The following is a 12,790-nucleotide window of genomic DNA, read 5'->3' as shown; positions in this document are numbered from 1 at the left end:
TGTCATTCTGTTCCACTGCTAACAGAAACTAAGTTCCATCATGTTGGATGTGGCTCAGAAAAATTTCCTCTGCCTAGCAGGCAACTGTGCCTGACTTCTGCATATCGTAAATAACAAGTAGTGAGGTGTGATGAACAGGAGTATAGGTTTTTACGCAGGAACACTGTAGTCACTGATAGTAGGGATTTAAATGCCAGTCTGTGTACAGAGGCAAGAAGATGTACACAAGACAGTACTCTGCCAAGGACTCATGGCCCAGATCATCTTCTTGTGTCTTCTCCCATTACCTTTCCTGGTTTGCTGCCATCTACACTATTGGGGGTGGATTCACAAATGGACTTAAGAACTCAACTGCCATTTTAGGTGCCTAAATCCCAGAATCAGGCTGCATGTGGAGTCACAAAGCCCATGTTCAGCTGCTGCTGTCTCTTGTGGGTGACTAAAATCACTCAGTACCTCCATTTTTGAAGTAAAAGTTCCCTAGGGTGCCCATGTTTCTTCATGGGCATGACAGCCCCTTCCACGCACACAGGCATCTAGAAACCTAGGCTTCAGAGCAATGCCTGAATCAGGGGCTGATTGACATTCCTCTGCCTAGCTCACCTGTGGAGTCTGTGGAAAAATTAAGTATTTAGCCCCTATCCTGAATAAAATACCTCAAAACGCAAGAGGCAAAATTACTGACAACTAATTACTGAGTGAAAAGCGTGATGCTAATCTTAGAGCAAAAAGCCCCCTGAAAAACCATGTTTAGAAAAGATAAGAATATGCTGACATTGGTTGTGTTGTTCCCCAACATTTTCCCACTCTGGTGAAAAATACAGATTACATTAATGAAAGTTTTAGGACAATGCACATGTGCCTAACTATGATATGAACATACAAAGAATGTTGCTGAATTTTGGAAAATAATGGTCACATTTTGGTTAATGTTGATGTGATGTTAATGATTATTAATAGCATACAACGGAAAAAGAAAGAAAAATATGAGCTTGGATAAATGTGTAACTGGATGTGTGTGAGGTTAAATAATATTCATTGGAGGAAAGCTAATGACTATATAATGTGAAAATGTATAAGAAACTAAGTGAACAAGTTTAGCCCAGTTTGGAGACTACCACTCTAAAGAATGAAATGACCATCCTGACCAGAAGAGCTTCCCAGTACCCTGGACTCGGTAGTATTGCCCACTGCCTTTGCTGTCTTATCTGTTTATTAACCGTCACAGATATATGATCTAAAACTACAAGAGTCAATGATTTTATCTAGGGCAACTGATTAATCAGAGTTAACTCACATGATTAATTAAGGAAATAATTGTGATTAATTGCAGTTTTAATCATACTGTTTAACAACAGAATACCCAGTGAAATGTAATAAATACTTTGGATGTTTTTCCACATTTCCAGACCATCAGTTTCAATTACAACACAGAATACAAAGTGTACAGTGCTCATGGTATATTATTTTTGCTACTAATATTTGCACTCAAAATGATAAACAAAAGAAATAGTATTTTTCAATTCACTCGTGCGTAATGTTATTTCTTTATCACAAAAGTGAAACTTACAAATGTGAGGGATGGTATTACACAACTGCACTCAGTAACAAACAGTGTTAAACTTAAAGCCTACAAGTCCACTCAGTCCTACTTCTTCTTTAGCCAATCACTAAACAAGTTTCTTTACCTTTATGGGAGATACTGCTGCCTGCTTCTTATTTACAATGCCATCTGAAAGTGAAAACAGATGTTCACCTGGCACTATTGCAGACAGCCTTGAAAGTTATTTTTATGTGCCAGATATGCCAAATATTCATATGCCCCTTAGTGCTTTGACCTCCATTCCAGAGGACATGCTTCTAGAGGTTCTGGTTGTTCTTCTCCCCACATTTCCCATCTTAGCATATCCCCTGCATTACTCCACAGAGTCACAAGAACTCCTTATCAACCTGCTGCTGTCACAGTCAGGACAACCAGACATTGTGCTAAGAGAAGGAAGCTGAATGAGTGTGGAGTACTCTAACTGTGAGGCATACTTCTTGTTCTTTATAGCTACGTCTACACGTGAAGCCTACTTCGAAGTAGCCTATTTCGATGTGGAGACATCGAAATAGGCTATTTCGACGAATAACATCTACACGTCCTCCAGGGCTGGCAACGTCAATGTTCAACATCGATGTTGCGCAGCACCACATCGAAATAGGCGCAGCAAGGGAATGTCTACACGCCAAAGTAGCACACATCGAAATAGGGATGCCAGGCACAGCTGCAGACAGGGTCACAGGGCGGACTAGCACTTCCGGGGCAACAGCTAGCCGCTCCCTTAAAGGGCCCCTCCCAGACACACTCAGCCTGCACAGCACGCGGTCTGAAGAACCATAGGCATGCAGACCTCGGGCGACGCAGGCATGGACCCCCAGCAGCAGCAGCAGCAGCCAGAGGTCCACCCAGCCGCCCCTGCAGGAGCAGGGCTCGCCCTGCTCCATGCCATGCGGGAGGCAGCTGAACACCTCCTTGCCACACAGGAGGAGGAGTGGCCCGCAGGGGAGGAGGACTCAACCCCCAACCCTGCAGCACCCCAACCCCCCCCCGCCTCACACGCCACCGCCTGTGGAGCTACCCCACCAGCACCGACTGGTGGGAGTGGCTGGTGCTTGGGGAGTGGGACGACGACTGCTGGCTCAGGAACTTCAGGATGAGCCGGCAGACATTTATGGAGCTACGCCAGTGGCTCACCCCCGCACTCAGGCACCAGGACACCTCCATGAGGCATGCCCTCCCCGTGGAGAAACGGGTCGGCATCACTGTCTGGAAGCTGGCCACTCCAGACAGCTACCGATCCGTGGGACAGCAGTTTGGCGTCAGCAAGGCCACCGTCGGGTCTGTCCTCATGGAGGTAAGAGGACCCACGGGGGGAGGTGGGGGAGGAAGCCCTGGCAGGGCAGGGGGGCCCGGGCAGGGCAGGGCAGAGCAGAGGAGGGGAGGGGAGGGGAGGAGAGGGGAGGGCCATGCACACCCTGCTCACCCCTCATTGGTGCTCTACCATGTGCTTCCCCTGCAGGTCGTGCGCACCATCAACGCCATGCTCCTCCACAGGCTCATGAGGCTGGGGGACCCAGATGCCACCATCGTGGGCTTTGCCACCCTGGGCTTGCCCAATTGCTTCGGGGCTCTGGATGGGACTCACATACCCATCCGCGCCCCGGTGCACAGTGGAGGACGCTCCATAAACCGCAAGGGCTACCACTCAGTGGTCCTCTAGGCCTTGGTGGACAGCCAGGGCCGTTTCCAGGACGTTTATGTGGGCTGGCCTGGCAGCACCCATGACGCCCGGGTTTTCCGGAACTCGGGCCTGTGCCGCTGGCTGGAGGCAGGGACCTACATCCCCCAGCAGGAGATCCCTGTGGGGGACACCACCATGCCCCTCTGCGTTGTCGCAGATGCGGCATACCCCCTCCGGCCCTGGCTCATGCACCCGTACACGGGCCATCTCTCTGCCAGCCAGGAGCGCTTCAACCAGCGCCTGAACCACGCGCGCCAGGTGGTGAAGCACTCATTTGGCCGCCTCAAAGGGTGCTGGAGATGTCTCCTCACCCGCCTGGATGCGGGCCCCACCAACAGCCCCCAGATTGTGGGTGCATGCAGCGCCCTACACAATCTGGTGGAGAGCAAGGGGGAGGCCTTCTTTCAGGGCTGGGCTGTGGAGGCCGGCAGGGCTGACGTGCAGCCACCCGCTGCCCCCAGTCGCCAGGTGGACCCCGAAGGGACCCGGGTCTGGGAGGCCCTGCGGGTGCACTTCAATGAGGCCGCGAGGTGAACGCTGCCATGCCCCCCACTGCACCCCCCCCGCTTCCTCCACAACACTCCCTGCCCCTACGCCCACACCACGGAGCACCCAACAGCACACCCCCACCCCACTTTTCCTGGACAAATAAAAGCACGCACTTGTTTGTAAAATCAAACTGGTTTTCTTTGAACTGTTATTTTAACTAATACTAAACTATATACAAGAACTTCTAACTATAATTGAATATTAAATAAGTATGCATATATTAACCAAAAAAAACAGGGATTACAAGGAAGGGGAGAACTATTTACTTGGAGGGGGGAAGGATCAGACTGGGCAAATGGGGGGCACAAATAAATAAATCCAAACTATATACAAGGGGGGGGCACATCCTGGGTCCCACGCCCCTATAGTCCGGCACTGGGGGTGGGCAGCCAGGAGCCCCGCCTTGGCCGCAGCCCTGTCCGGGGCTGGCTGGGGGCCGGGCGGACCAGCAGATATGTCTGGCGAGTCTCAGCTGGCCCCAGGTCTCCCTCGGCGGAACGGCCCTCGGTGGCGGGTGGCGGGGCGACGGCGGATGGCGCGGCGATGAGCAGAGCAGCGGGTGGCGTGGCGGGTGGAGCACTCAGGGCGGGCGCAGCGGCGGCCGGCGCAGCATGCAGGGCCAGGTAGTCCACTAGCCGGTTGAAGGTGTCCATGTAGGCACCCCATGCCTCTTGGCGCCAGGCCAGCGCCCACTCCTGGAGATGGAGGTGGCATTGCTCCAGGCACAGGCGCTGCTCCACGACCTCCAGCTGCTGGCGGTGGAGGGCCAGCAGCTGGGGGTCCGTCGCTGTCGGGTGGTGGTGCTGGGTCCGCCATCTTGCCTGCCATGGGGCTGGTTGGTCCTCCGCCGAGGGGCTGGCCTGGAGCGATGGCCCCAGAAGGGATTCCGGGACCACTGAAGCCTCGCCGGCGCTCTCCGGTTCTTCCGATGGTGCAGCTGCAGTACACAGGAGGGAAGGAAGAAGAGTGGAGACAGGCGTTAGTGTGGGCCCCGAGCCGTGGCCTTTGTCCCCCCAGCCCTGTGCTGCAGGTTCCCCATCCCCGTCCCCGGGAGATGCTGCTGTGATGGGGTTCAAGGGTCCCCCTGCACTGCACCCCGTCCCCCGGTGGGAGTGACTTTCACTTCACTCAGCAGGGTCTGACAGGAGAGGTTTCTTAGGCAACAGATGCCCAGTTTCTCCCAGAAGTGACAGTACAGCAGTCAGAGACAGTCCTTCCAACCCGTCCTGGGGAGAAGACCCCAAGGGGTGCCCCTCTGGGGTGTAGCTTTCCCCCTCCTCAGGCTGGCTGCCTTCCAGCTCTCCCTTCCCCTAGCCTCTACCTGCACCCCCCCCCCGATTCAAAACCAGCTCGGCTCCTCCCTCCTCTTTGTTCAGGGCAGAGGTGTAACCTGCCAGTTGTAGCCCCAGGATCATCCTTAGCCACTGGGAGCTATTCAGCTTGTTGCCCATATCTAGCCTGAGACTCGCATTTGCACTCCCCCCACTCTATCACATGCTGCTGCTGCTGCTGCTGCTGCTGCTGCTGCTGGGTGTCCCACCCCCTCCTCCCGGGGGACCCTAGAGGTTCCGCTCCCCCCAGCCCCGGGGATGGGGCATGGCACTGTCGTGCTGTGGGGGGGGCAGGGGCTGATGCACTCCTGTGAGGGACATGGCACTGCTGTCCTTGGGACCATGGCCATCTGGGCATGTGGAGGGCCCTGGGCACATATCTATTACCCCCGGCCCTCAACCCCGGGGGTGTACACCGGGGGGGTACATGCCTGTAGGTCCACTCCCACGGTCGGGGGACACCCGGGGGGCGGACACCCGACTGCTGCTCCGGGATGGCAGGAGGATGTGCAGGCCGGTGTCAGTAGAGGAGGAGTCCCCCTCCTCCTCCTCCTCCTCCTGCTCTGGTGCCCTGGGGGTGGGCTCCAGGGGGGCCCCCGGGGTGCAGGGCTTACCTCCGGGGCGGACTCCGGCTCCGGGGCCTGCTGGGGCTCCTCAGCCGAGGTATCAAGAGTGGCCAGAGGGGAGGAGGTGTGCCGGGGGCCCAGGATGTCCCTGAGCTCCCTGTAAAAGGGGCAAGTGACGGGGGCGGCCCCAGATCGGACATGGTCCGGAGTGCGGGCAGGGTGACCTCGGGTGGCCAGGCCCTCGCCAGCTGAGCGAACGCATCCGCGTTCTGCCTCTTGCTCCCCATTATCTGGAGCACCTCCTCCTCGCTCCAGTGCCCCAGCAGGTCACAAAGCTCAGCCTCCGTCCAGGAGGGGCCCTGCTTCCGCTTCCCGGCCTGGCTGCCAGCCCGCGAGCCCTGACTGCCCTGGCTCTCCTTGGGGGGGTCCCCTGGGGGCGCTGGGGGGGCTGCTGGGTGGCCATCGCAGCTGGGGTGGCAGACAGTGGTGGCTCAGAGACGTGCATGCTGGCCGCGTGTCTGGGCTGCCGCCTGCACGTTCTCTCAGCTTCCTGCACAGGAAGGGAGGGGGCGGGAACCTTTAAGGGGCTGCTCCACGTGGCCACCATTGAGCTGAGGGGCTGGAGAGAGCGTCTCTCAACCCCTCAGCTGATGGCCGCCATGGAGGACCCCGCAATTTCGATGTTGCAGGACGCGCAACAACTACACGGTCCCTACTTCGACGTTGAACGTCAAAGTAGGGCGCTATTCCCATCCTCTCATGGGGTTAGCGGCTTCGACGTCTCGCCGCCTAATGTCGATGTTAACATCGAAATAGCGCCCAACACGTGTAGCCGTGACGGGCGCTATTTCGAAGTTAGTGCCGCTACTTCGAAGTAGCGTGCACGTGTAGACACAGCTTATATGATCAAAACTTTGGGCAAAGTTCCCCTGGGCTGTGTCCGCTAACTCCTTAAATGCCTTTGAGGACCAATGGACAATATCAGGGCTTCTTTGCTCAGTGTTCCCACCAGCAATTCTAACCTAGACTTGGCGGTTCTTCCCCTTTCACTGAGGCCTATTTTATCAATAGGTAGGCCTAGCTGCACCTGTCCCACTACTACAAATTCTACACACCACCCAACCTTTGCAACGAACAAGAAAGAGAAGCTATATAGCCTGCTTCTGGCTTCTGAATAATCCCTGGGAAGTGGGGAAAATTAATACGTGGCCAGGTAATTAAAGACCATCTCGTAATCCATACACAGAAGTGGGCTGAATTATGGCTGCACAGGCAGATTTATTCAGGTGGATCCTAGCTTTTAAGAGCTTGATTTTTCAATCTTAATAATGATTTTAACACAGGGGTTTTTACATAAAATAATACAGACATCATTACTCTGGGTGCAGAGTAAGGAATGCCCAGGGATGATGCTATACGGCCCTGATCCCCTGTGGAACTACTAGCCAGTAGACTGAAGGACTTGGGAGGGTACAAAAGGAACGTGTTAGGATCCCAGTTGTAAATCCAACATCTGAGTTGCTGTGCTGCTGAATGAATACTTCTGGGATTGGGGGTACTAAGTAGTTAATGCTGCTGGTTTACATGGCTCCAATCCAGGACAAAACTGCAACGACAGTCTCTTCTCAGGCAGTGGAGTGAGACCACTTAGAAGCAGCAAAGGGAGCCTGGGGATCCAATCCTATATCAGAGCTCAATGAACCTAGAAATCTGATTAACTCCTTATAGCAAAATACATAATTTAACATGTCTTCAGGAAAATAGCTACGTAGAGAATGAGGCAGATGTACACGGTGGACCTGTTCACTAGTTTTCGCCGGAGATGAATAATTGTGAAGGTGTTAGTCCATTTCTGAGTTTCAAATGGACAAACTTAGTTAGGACAATTTTCAGGAGTGAGATTTTTGTCCCCAAGGCTTATAACCATAAAAAAAAAAAAAAAAAAGTTAGCTTGTTTAATCTTGAACTGCAGGTGTGAAATTTGGATCCACTGAAGTCGATAGGGGAGGGGCTGTGAATTTTCATTGTCTGCCAGGCCTCTGTCTAAGCAGATGACAGTCTAGCTCTAGTTTAGGATTTTATGTCAGATCCATGCTGAGGACAATCATATTGTCCCTATACTGTACAATCCTGGCTTTTTAAAAAGACAAAGTTTTTCAACATGCAAGGAACCTGACTTCTGGATTTTATCAGAAGTATCGTTTCTGTATATTTCTTCCCTCAAGAAGCCATGAAGAGTTCCAACTTCCTGCAGTGTTACCTGCCATGGGTGCGGAAAGCTCGGTGACAATGCCACGTGTTAATTAAAATCACAATATCTGCTTAAAATCGTGAGATTTTAAATAACGTTTTGGGGTTCTCTCCCAGGGATTTTTGGAGTCTGCATGTTTTTAAGCTTTTGTCAACAAGCATGGAGACTACAGCGGTTTGTTTAATGAAAGGTGTGAGAATCTAAGGAATTCATACAATTCCATGAGCTAAAGCTTTAAGACAAATGTAACTATCCTCATGAAGAAAAATAGTAAGAGTTGGTAGCGCTGTAAATAGGAAATGAGGCTCTGAGCAGGTCTGCTAGAATGGGTGTATAATTACAGGAAAGACAGTTCTGAATATCAGCCAGGAACCATTTCTTCACTTTGACTTCTGTCCCACACTGGGGCCCCTTTTAAGTGATAGAGTGGTTGTCAAGGACGGCAGTGAGTGTGTCCCACCTTCCCTGCTAGGTACTGTCTAAGAACAGGTGGTCTTGACAAGGTAACACGAGAAATGCTACCACACCCTGGCAAGAAGACCGTAAAATGGCTGTCAATTTTCATATCCTGTGACATTGAAGAGAACAAGATGCCTAATACATGGCAGGAAGGTAAGGTGGTAGCTATACCCAAAAAATCAAGAAAAGACTGCTCCCTTCTATTTAGCTCCTATCCAGAATCGCATCTCAACTGTGTTTTCAAACTCTAGAATGACTAATCCTGCAATGAATCGCGTCCACAGTACAGCAGGCTTCAAGTTTTTGGGAATCTGACCAAGCGCTTGCTCTGAGCACCCATCGAGAATAGAGTTTCCAATAGAAAGAGAAGACATGGGCCGTATTTCTTGAGAATATGACACCACCTAGCACACAGCTGTGCTGATGTCAGTGATGATGTCAGTGATGTTACCTCCACGTGTGTTTATCACTTCAGAAATGATGCTTTGAAACAGACAATTCCAAGCAATACTAGGCAATAAATTGAGCATTTGGAGGACCTAGAGGATGGGGCTCCCTCAGGGATGTGTTCTTGCTCAAACATTTTAAAATATGTTTACAGGATTCCTGCCTCCAACAATTTCGAGGACATTTAAGAATGAAGATGGTATCTGCCTAGCTTCAGGAGACAGAGACTTCAAAAAAACTAAGGGCTACCTGAACTAGTCACGCCAGCCATCAATTGCTGTTCCAAGAATTGGAGACGTAAGCCCCTTGTACCAAAGGCAATGTTGTCACACTTCTGTCTCACCCACACCAATGCCTCACCAGAGTTCAACATCTTCTTGAGTGGACAACAGGTGGCATGTGGCCCAAAACCACCTTATCTATGAGTATCTCTAACCCATGCATTTACCGATACAGACCAGCTCACCACGACAGCTCCAGAGACAAAGAACAGAAATGTCCTTCTAAACAAGCCTGTGGGCTAAACTTGAGAAGCTAACATGAAAACACAGCACAACTCAGAAGTGGCTCTCAGTGCCCTGATGGAAAATGCTGTTACCTTATTTCCACTAAGACAACCTCAGGGTTACACTCATATGTATTTTATTAAATATCACTGTTGGATTACAGGAAAAGGGGAGCTAGTTTTCAAGCACAACCCCACACCCACTCCTACCCTCCTGAGCTCATTCACTCACACAGGCACAGAGTTGCACAAGGACTGATCGTACAACTCCCCTTGTCAGCTCGCTCCCCTGTCATCTGGTGTTCTCTTGTCAGTGTAGTACGCAGGAGTCAGTACAATCTAGCCTCTGGAGATGGGGAAGAACCCAGGGCTCCCCCTGCATCCCCATCCAGCCAAGACTAATTCATGAACAGTGATTATGGCAAGGAGAACTCCCTTATACCTGTGCACCCATCTTTTTATACATTTCAGTCCAGCAGTTCCTTGTCCTGTCCCACTGCTCCAAGACAATGTATGACCATGAGTCATCACCACAGGCCCAGGACTCTACATGACCTTGAGCCATCAGCTAATAGCAGATGGGACTTTGATCTTCTCTTGATGGGGCCTCTTTCGCTTTCTCAGGTGGGTTCTTTTGCAGGGCTCAAAACCAGCAGTGACTGAAAATTACAGAACTTACATTTGCATTGTACTGGACTGAGCGGAGGCTTTATACAATACACCTGTGGTTAACCTCTTCCCATACAAAGCTGGCTGATGTACAACTGAATCAAAATGATGAGAATAACAGAGGCCATGCAATCAGGAAACACTGATGGCTACCAGGCCTAACTAATTTCCCATTTCCTAACAGCAAGCATTCAACTGCAGCAAAGAACCGCCCTGACAAATTTCAGGAGACGCCAGAACCAGCACTTTCCAAAAGATAGGGGGAAGTGCCTCGCCACTGACTCACCAGTAGAAGACCAATCTGTGCTATGTGACTGACCACACCTAGGGTAGATACTGCCATACTGTGGTGAGTAGAATGACAATGAGCTAATTCCTAGGTAAGAAACTCTTATCTCCTAACTCAGCTTGGGGAGGGATTGCCAGGCTTCAAGCAGCCCTGCTGTCATTAGTACCAGCTCAAGCAGATGTGGTAGGGGAGGTGTTTGGCAAATCACCACAGGTGGGGGTCTCAGGAGCAGCCGTCAGTGTAGCTGCAGTACAGTGGAGGATGCCGCTCACCTACTGAATGGCTGATCATGTTGTGCTGCTCTATCAGGAGGACTTCCCGGACTCCACACTGCTGATTCTGGGGCTACTGGATGACTCAAATGTGTAATTGCTTCTTAAGCCTTTTGACTTTATTTATACATCTCTCCTTTATCTCCCTTGTTTGTATTTGGGATTTTGCCCTTTTTTATTGAACCACTTATGCACTCATGAGCACATCAAACCTTCTCTCTTTTGCCCCTGTGTTTCATTCATCCCTAGCCTGCCTTCCCACCTAATATGTCTCCCTCATTCCCTTTGACCACTGCTTACATTGGTTAATCACACCCTTGTTTCTCTGGTTCCCATCCTCTTCTCACCCGCCCTCACCTTTCCTCATCCACAATCATTTTAGTTCCTTCTCTTACTCATTCCCTGCCTCTCTCTGATCCTGTCTTTTATCTTTTCTCCCTCCCTCTTCACCCCTCTCCTCATTCCCTCACTCTGTTCCCCATGCATGGCCCAGAAAATTATTTTCTGAGTCATCTCCATCACCCGTCCTCACTTGCACTCTGTCTTCCCTCCCCCAACAACCCAGCTCTGACACACGCACTCCCCACTCTGAAAAGGGGAACACGGTGAGCCTTCTAGCTGGCATGGAGCACGACTGCCTTTGCGTCAGTAGTGTGCCGTGTTCTACAGGACGTGGCATGCACTTGCTCTAGTCAATGTTATGCTCCTCTGGGGCTGGAGCTCTGTGCCATGTACTGTCCCTTTAAAAAGGAGAACGCTGCTTCTCAAATCTACCTCTGTGGGTGGACAAAAGGCATTGGGATCTGGCTGTTTGATTCCAGTTCAGGGGAGACAGAGAGTGCAGAAAGAGGAGGAAAGAGGACCCGGCCACAAAAGAGGTGAATGGGGGCAAGGATTGAAATTAGTGACACTGGGGAGGGAAAAGCTTTGTCTGAGTGATGCTAAAGATGCAGGGAACTGTTTGTGTCTGGATCTTATTTTTACTGAATGAGAGCAGTAACTCTAACTTGCTACTGTAGCAAGTAGGCAAGCTCAGGGTTTGCCTTTACAAACTCAGAAACTGCAAGCTATCTGCTTTGCTACAATCAGTTAGGTATATCAAAGGGTTCGGATAGTGCAAGAAGGGGGACTGGAAGAATTTGCTGCTGTCTGCCTAGATTACAGTGGTGCTGGCAATTCCTAGGGGGTAGTTAAATGTCACTTCTAGTCTCATATGCAAACTTAAATATTTTCTTTTATGTAGAGATCCCTAGTATACATTACTATAAAGATGGCATGTTTGTGTCAATAACTATGACGTGAAAATACAAGGTTCATTTCTTTGTATAACTGAGAGTGAGTGCAAAGAAACTGTGAGAAAGGATGGCAAAAGTGCTTTGAACAGGCATATTTCTTAATAATACTGCCTAGGGCTTATTTATCTAAGCTTATTTCCATTACCAGGTTTCCATTTGGCATGCTGCCCTCTTCTAAATTTTTATTTATAAAATGAATAACAAAATTGAAGAAATCCTTGTGGTGTGTGAGAATTTTTTCTTACACAAAAGCAAATACAGATGTGCCAGGGAAAGAAAATACAGAGGTATAAGCACAAGAGAGGAAAGTGGGAGAGAATCTGGTGAGGCAAAGGGTGTGGATTCCAAGATTTAAGTTTTCCAGAGTGGTTATTATTTGTCCAAAGCTTTTGATATTTATTAATATAGTTCTGTTGCCAGATTTAAACTCATTGAAGATCTTTTTTGAAAATAACTAGCTGATATTCCTAATTTCTCATATTCCAGAGGAAGTAAACCCAAGTTCCTCCTGACCAGAGAGCTCTACTATACCAAGCACTATATCAAATAGAAGTCTGTTTAAAATAGGTGATTTGTTGCCAGAGTCTAATTTAGCAAGATTGTTTTGCTCAACTCATGCAAGGCTAGTTTTCTATTTCTAAAAGAAATGTTTAAAAATTGTGACAGTTTGATTTTAATTTCAAGGCTTTGTCAGAAGTTTATAAAAGAGTAGCCTGGTGTAGCCTGGACTGTTTTAAGCGGAAGTCACGTTCCTGCTGCTTAATTCTGAAATATATCCATTTAATAAAATTATCCATATACGCTTTTGGATGAACCACCGAGTTTTCTTTACATTCTGCCTCTAATTGGTCTTATGCCATGTATGATTTGTTT

Source organism: Carettochelys insculpta, chromosome 1 (assembly GCF_033958435.1).
Source record: "Carettochelys insculpta isolate YL-2023 chromosome 1, ASM3395843v1, whole genome shotgun sequence".
NCBI classification, from domain to species: Eukaryota; Metazoa; Chordata; order Testudines; family Carettochelyidae; genus Carettochelys; species Carettochelys insculpta.
The sequence above is the reverse complement of the archived record's forward strand: the minus strand, read 5'-3'. Positions refer to the sequence as shown.